The sequence below is a fragment of the Pelobates fuscus genome, chromosome 12, assembly GCF_036172605.1.
Source record: "Pelobates fuscus isolate aPelFus1 chromosome 12, aPelFus1.pri, whole genome shotgun sequence".
Lineage (NCBI taxonomy): Eukaryota > Metazoa > Chordata > Amphibia > Anura > Pelobatidae > Pelobates > Pelobates fuscus.
Window position 1 is genome coordinate 138717818 of NC_086328.1, and position 8047 is coordinate 138725864.

Below are 8047 nucleotides of genomic sequence, written 5' to 3' on the forward strand. Positions count from 1 at the left end.
TTTCCTACTGCAGAGCATGGATCCCAGAGGCCTCTCTGCTTATGCAACCTCTCTACGATGCACTCAAGTCAGATCCATTCGGCCTGACCAACGAAGCTCTGGACAATTTCAAATCTCTTAAACGTGCCATTGTCTCTGCTCCTGCCTTGGGCCTACCAGACTATACCAAGCCTTTCAAATTATTTGTCTCTGAAAGACTAGGTCATGCTACAGGAGTTCTTACCCAAACTAATGACTTAAAAGGCCGCCAGAGGCCTATTGGATACTTTTCATGCCAACTGGACATTGTGGCTAGAGGGACCCCTTCCTGCCTTAGGGCTGTTTTTGCTGCAAGAGAACTTATTGAAAGAACTTCAGACCTGGTCCTTGGCCACCCGTTGGTTGTTTTGGCCCCTCATGACATCTCTGCCATTATCAACCAAGTCCAGCTCAAGCACGTGTCTCCCGCTAGACACCTACGTCTGCAATGTCATCTTCTTCTGCCTGACAACATTTCTATACAAAGGTGTCAAGTTCTTAACCCATCCACTCTTCTTCCACTCCCTGAGGGGGGTATCTACTATGGGTTTGTCACAGATGAAACCTACATTTACCTTCTCTGTGGATGTATCAAGAAAATGCATCCACATTTAACTTTTCACGAGGACAAGACACCTCTCTGTGAAGGTCCAGATTACGCCTTCTGTACCATGTGGTACAAGCCAGACATTACTCCTGAACCTTGCTATGAAGATGAGCTCTACCACTGGTTTGAAGTAAAGCTCACTGCCCAAGATTTCTATTGTGACTCGGAAGGCAACAGCATGGTCCTGATCCAACTGCCCCCAGAACTCAATTACCTATACCATCATTGGGATACTGCTATTCCACATATTCCTGTTACCAAGTTAAAGACAAGATCATGGAATGACCTTGGGCCCATGGCAAAATTATGGGCCACCATGGATGAATCACAACTACAGGAAAATGGCATTGCCAAATACCCAGCAACTGACCTTCTTGAAGCATGGCCACGACATTTCCTGGAAAAAGAATTTAAAGACCTAGTTATAACAAATGACTATGACCCAGAAACTCCTCATGACTGTTTCGAACAGATGAAAATGGAAACAGTACACTTACCAACTGTGCATGAGAATCCATTACCGGATCCGGATTTTACTCTGTTTGTGGACGGTTCAAGGTATGCTGATGAAGAAGGAAAATACCATACAGGATATGCCGTAACCACGACAGGGGAAGTTCTCAAGTCATCACCTCTACCGCCAGCAATGTCTGCGCAAGAAGCTGAATTGCAAGCCCTGACTTCAGCATGCAAGATTTCCAAGGGAAAGCGTGCCAACATCTATACAGATTCAAGATATGCTCTGGGTGTGGCACATGACTTCGGCCTCATTTGGAAGACAAGAGGATTTCTTACCACTGCCGGTACACCAGTCAAACACAGCTCTGCAATCAAGGAACTAATGGATGCCCTCCTACTCCCTGAAGAAGTGGCCGTTTTGAAAGTAAAGGCACATGGGAAATTGGATTCAGATGAAGCAAAGGGCAACCATTTGGCCGATCAGGCTGCTAAGCAAGCAGCCAGAGATTTGCAGGAAGTGGATGAAGAAGTGTCCGGTCAAGAAGAAGAAGTTCCTATCTTTACCTTACAAACTCTTCCTACTGACCTAAGAATTCTACGAGAACAACAAGCTATAATTACCCCTGAAGAAATCCAGAAATGGAAGAAGAAAGGAGCTGTCCTAAAGGACGGAATTTACTACAACAATTCTAAATTTTGCCTTCCAAGAAGCTTATACCCAGCAGTTGTCCAATGGGCCCATGGGCCTGCACATCTGTCAAAAGACCTAATGGCCGCCCTCATTCAAAAATATTATGAAGCACCTGGAATCACAACCCTGATCAACAGCTTCTGCAGGGCCTGTGTCATTTGTGCAAAATGTAATCCAGGAAGACCAATCAAGGTGCCTGCAAAGCACCTAGCAAAACCCATGTACCCATTCCAGAGAATTCAAATTGATCATATCCAAATGCCCAAGAGTGGGTCTCATGAATATGCACTAGTAATGGTGGATATGTTTTCAGGCTGGCCAGAAGCATACCCTGTAGCCAATATCACTGCAAAAACAACCGCAAGACGCCTACTTACAGACATTGTATGTAGATTTGGACTACCAGAAGTCATTGAAAGTGATCAAGGCCCAGCCTTTACAGCAACAGTGACTAAAGAAATTTGGACTGCTCTGGGAGTGACCCTAGCCTTCCACACCCCTTACCACCCACAAAGTAGTGGTAAAGTAGAGCGCATGAATGGCACTCTAAAAGCCAGAATGTTAAAAATGTCACAAGAAACAAAAATGCCCTGGCCAGAAAGTCTGTCAATAGCTTTGTTCAGCGTTAGGCACACACCTAGAGGGAAACACTCGTTATCCCCATATGAAATTCTATTTGGGACAGCACCCAGGCTAGGTTGTTATTATCCACAGCAGTTACAGCTTCAATCAGATGTTTTAGTAGACTATGTAACTGAACTTGCAAGTGCCTTGAACAAAATACATGCCCAAGTTTTCTCTTCAATTCCAGATCCTGATCTGAACACAGGTACCCATAACCTGCTTCCCGGAGATTGGGTTCTGGTTAAGAAGTTCGTGCGGAAAAGCACCCTGGAACCAAGATTTGACGGGCCATTCCAAGTTCTCCTGATCACCGCAACTTCCGTCAAATTGGCCGGCAGGCCACATTGGATCCACGCTTCCCACTGCAAGAAGTCTCCTGCCCCAGAGGAAGCAGATACCGCACAACCATGTACCTCTGGTACATTGTCTCCTTAATTAGTTTAATTAAGGCCCAGCAAGTAGCCATCACTAAAGATGCTAGTGGGTACACCTTCTGGTATAATTCATCATGTACCCGTGTGGCTACCTATACCTTTGATTATTGTGACATCGTAGAATGCCCATTCACTACAACACAAATCCAGAATATCTATAGAGATATCCCTCATGTAAAAGATCCATATGTTTGTGTAGTTGACAAACAATGGGGGCATAATTGTGGCCATTGGGGGGCGGCGGGATGGAATGCCGGACCTTCCTGGGGCTACAAGCCAAAAAGTGCCTTATCTAAAGTAGATGATCATGGTAGGTCCCTCCTTCAAAGAATGACTCTGAGAAAGCCTGGAGGAGGCACACCAATGAAATTAATTCTTAATGTTGAGCATCCAAGCCCAACAGATGCAGACCAGTATGTATTGGGAATGTACTGGAAAAAGGGTTCCTATACTAAATTAGGGCATTTCTACCTTAAAGATATGTGTAATTCCCCTGAGTGGCAAGGAGCTACTCATATGGTCACAAACCCATTAAAACCACACATCCAGTCCTTTAAGGACATGATGGCCATTGCTAACCCCACCTTTGAAGATACTATGGCCGCTGAAACAGGTTTTAATGATGTTAACCTATGGTTAGAATGGATGAAATATAATGCCAACAAACATAACCGAACCGCATGCTATGTGTGTGGTGGTGCCCGGCCTCATCTGGGCACTGTACCTTTAACCCTGCCAGTAGATGAAGAAAAATGCATTTTAAGTCTTTTTGCCTACCAATATAATTTCAACAGGTCTCAATGTCAAGCATGGACAGCGGAGTATCCTCTTATAGCCAAAAATGTAAGACCTCCTCATGGTGTTACCGTATATAAAGGTAATTACACTTGCTATGTCAAACATGATGGGATTGGTAAATTTGTGGGTAACTTTCCCGCAGGTTATTGTACTACATATAGAACTGTTCCTGTACGTTTGCTGCAGCAGCACACTAGGTCACTGGGAGATATTTACTGGTTGTGTGGGGATTTACAATTAAGATCCAGAATGGACACAGAGTGGTGGGGGGAGTGTACATTGGCCAAGGCCATTATGCCTATACACATTATTTCTGACACACACACCAACACCCATGAGTCCAGCCACACTAAGGCTAAGCGTGAAGCCCCAGTAAAAGGAAGTTTTGACCCTCACATTTACATTGATGCCATTGGGGTGCCTAGGGGGGTACCCAATGAATTTAAAGCAAGAGATGAAGTTGCTGCAGGATTTGAATCAATTTTTACCATAGTTACTGCAAACAAGAACTTAAATTGGATAAACTACATTTATTACAATCAACAGCGTTTCGTTAATTACACCAGAGATGCCCTCCAGGGATTAGCCGAACAGTTGCAGGCAACATCCCAAATGGCCTTCCAAAATAGAATAGCCCTGGATATGATCCTAGCCGAAAAAGGAGGGGTATGTAAAATTTTGCCCGACACCATGACATGTTGTACCTACATCCCAGAAAACACAGGTCCTAATGGTAAAGTTACATTAGCCATAGCAAAATTAAATGACCTCTCAGAAGAATTAAAAAGGAATTCCGGGATAAAAGATCCCTGGGACAGATGGTTTGGTTGGATGACGGGTTGGAAAAAGGCTTTAATGCATATTGGTATGGCAATACTAATTTCTTTTTTTATCTTTGCTCTTCTCTTTTGTTGTGTCTTCCCCTGCCTGAGGAAAGCTCTCACGAAGACTATTGACCAAGCGGCACCCACTTTCACACTACTTGATGTTGATGACCAAGATTTCCAGGATCTCAACTCACCCTGTTTGCCGCTGCAATCCATCCCTTTTGATGATAAAGTGCAGGAATTCTAGGAAGGGACTAGATTAGGGACAGCATCTGTCGGTGAATGGTAAAGGCCCCATGTGGAGAAGTGGTGGGTTAGCTGCCATGGGATACCCTTGGGTGTGAAGTGTTCGAGAGCCATACTGACAGATGAGCTAGCCTAGTAGGGTCAGAAAATAGGGACAGACTTGCACTTTGCATTAACACCTAGCTAGCGGCCACGGGGTTTCTGTGCCTTTGGGCTAACACGTCTTCTGGTATTAACAAATAAAGTTTTTATCTCTTAGAATCTAACATTTCATAGGGGGGACTGATGTAGAATTATTAAAAAAAATCTTATTGTATTTATATTGAATTGCTGCTCTAACTCTGTATTAACCTGATACTGTGACAAATCCTCCATTTTGTCCTCATAACCTGACTTCTTCATATGAAAACTACATTACATGACAGTATTTCTCAGCACATCTAATACAATAGACAAGGACTGTATTCTCCATAAGGATATGACTAACCCAGGAACTGTTGAATTTCCCCTAACTCGCAACATAGTATAATTTAAAGGCCATGAGAACACAGTAGTAATGAAATGTTCTATTCATAAGAGACCTTGCACCTAACCACGAGATTTGACATCACCGACCGAGTAAAATGACGCTCAAGACCCCTTGTCCCCCACCCGTGTCCGAAAAAGTACCACCTCTTGGTGGGTGGACACGGAACTAACCACTTAGCTTTTGATCCAATTAATTATATTGATAGGTGGACACTAACCCAGACACTTAACAATTAATCCAATTAATGATGTTTATTCACTGATATCTTGATAATCAATGATGACGAAAATGTCTCTTAAAAGGGCCTGCGCGCCCGCTGATTCTGCACTTGCCAATAAATTTCCTCGAAGTTATTTTAACCTGAACTCCGTGTGTCAGACTGAATTACTTCAGCGTATATACGCAATTCAATTCTCTTTAATTTGGACAGGAACAGATAGACACTTAAACATTTTGGTTTACTGAAAAAGTACCATAACAAAACTATGTAACATCTACATAGAACAGAAAAATAGACAGATCATAAACCGGTCCTTCGAATAACCGGGTTAATACGTTGAAAGACAGAAAATGGTGAAGGGAAAGACGAGGTCAAGGAAGCCAGAAATACACAAGATCGATTAGAAAGCCAAGTCAGGGAAACCAGAGATCAGAATAGCCAAAGTCAGAACACCGGGAAATCAATAACAAGGACAAGAAAATGCACTCTCAGGAACCAGGAACAGAAACCACGACAGGGCAATGAGCTAAAGAAATCCAGGGGATTAAATTGGGCTGTGATTGGTCAGAGCTTGGCCTCTGACCCCAGAATGTGTGTGTGCGTTCGTGTGACCTTTGGAGGCTGTGACGAAAGTCACTTCGCGACTAGTTGTTGGAGAGGACTAATGGCTAGACTTTTGCCTTGTGATTATGGATTGCAGGATAAAACTTAGCAGGAAAGGTTAAAGGATCTTAACATGTATACCTTGGAGGAAAGACGAGACAGGGGGGATATGATAGAAACATTTAAATACATAAAGGGAATCAACACAGTAAAGGAGGAGACTATATTTAAAAGAAGAAAAACTACCACAACAAGAGGACATAGTCTTAAATTAGAGGGGCAAAGGTTTAAAAATAATATCAGGAAGTATTACTTTACTGAGAGGGTAGTGGATGCATGGAATAGCCTTCCAGCTGAAGTGGTAGAGGTTAACACAGTAAAGGAGTTTAAGCATGCGTGGGATAGGCATAAGGCTATCCTAACTATAAGATAAGGCCAGGGACTAATGAAAGTATTTAGAAAATTGGGCAGACTAGATGGGCCGAATGGTTCTTATCTGCCGTCACATTTTATATGTTTATATGTTTATATTATGGCCCCTGTATTGGACTCTGGTTCAGGACTGGGGAAAGGCTTTTGTTTGTGACTTTTCCCTGCAATGGTTCAGTGAATGGAGCTTGCTGAATGGATTGTGCTAATGGTGTTCGTTTACTGAACAAACTGGCGAACAGCCGGACCACCCACAAGTGGAGTATGCTGCTCCACTAACCTCCCAGAAGCTGTGGTTAACCACAGCTTAATTGACGGACGGCTGGGTAGGCGTTGTTCGTATGCACGAACACGTGGCAGTGGCCATCTTAAATTGTCGACCGGCCAGCAGTGTTTTGTCGTCGACTGCATGGAACTGTTTTCGGACACTATTCCACACGAACACCGCTGGGACTTCCAGACTTCCAGCAATTCGTCTCTTTTCATACGAACGCAGTGGCTTTCAGTACATTTAAACACACAAACCAGGGACACACATAGACTTTGGCCATTCACCAGTTCATTCGGTAATTTGAACAGCATTTGAACTATTGGAAATAAACCGGCCGCACAGCCTAATTCTCAGGAACTGTTTTGGGCATGAAAATATGTGTGCGGTCGGTCAAAATAAACTTCCAGGAATTTCCTGAACCCCTGCTCTGATCTGGGTGATTTTTGGATATGTTGTTCACCCAGATCAGGGCTATCAAGGGATGTATTTGATGTAAGATTTATGGGGATATGTTATGTTTGGTTTTTTTTCTGTACTTTGGGGAAAATGTGTGTCTTTCTGCCTGTGGATAATTAGGTTATTGTTTTATCTACCTTAATTGTATCACAGGAAGAGGGGAGGGATTGTGTAATGCATGTGGCAGTGTCGTTCATTGTTACACTGTTTTCATTGGCTTACATGTTTTGTGTCTCGGTGCCCAACTAGGTCCACCTGGGCGGCACCTTTGCTGTAAAACTTGTATAAAAGACCAGTTTGTGCCATTAAACTTTCTGTTCCTGTTTGACCCTCAACACGTAGTCTTGTCTTGTGATTGAAGGGGAACTGCTATAATCACACTGGGGATTGCTATACTTTGTATACTCCCCTGGGTTCTAATCACGTTCCTGTTACGCTCTCCTGGAGGAGAGGTCTCTCCCACACAGTCCTGGATACCAGAGGTTCATACAGAGTGGAAGGAAGATGGCGAGATTCCAGTTAAGCTACGGCGGTTGAAGCATCCGTTAACGGAGGTACCCAATTGGGTTGCCAGATGATCCCTTACAGAGGCGGAGCTACAAATGGGTGCAACCTCGTGGTCAGCGCCATTTTCGATCCCGCATGTGGAGGGAACGGATACGGTTCCCGGCTCGTTGCTGATCAGGTAATTCCTCCTGTAAGAAATTATGACCCTCTTACAAGGATATTCTTTTAGGGAATGTGTGAAAAATAAGACACAAACACAAGTGTATAATAAAATGTATTATTAATATTGATTTAGGATTCTGTTACAGATTTAAAAAGGGATATACAC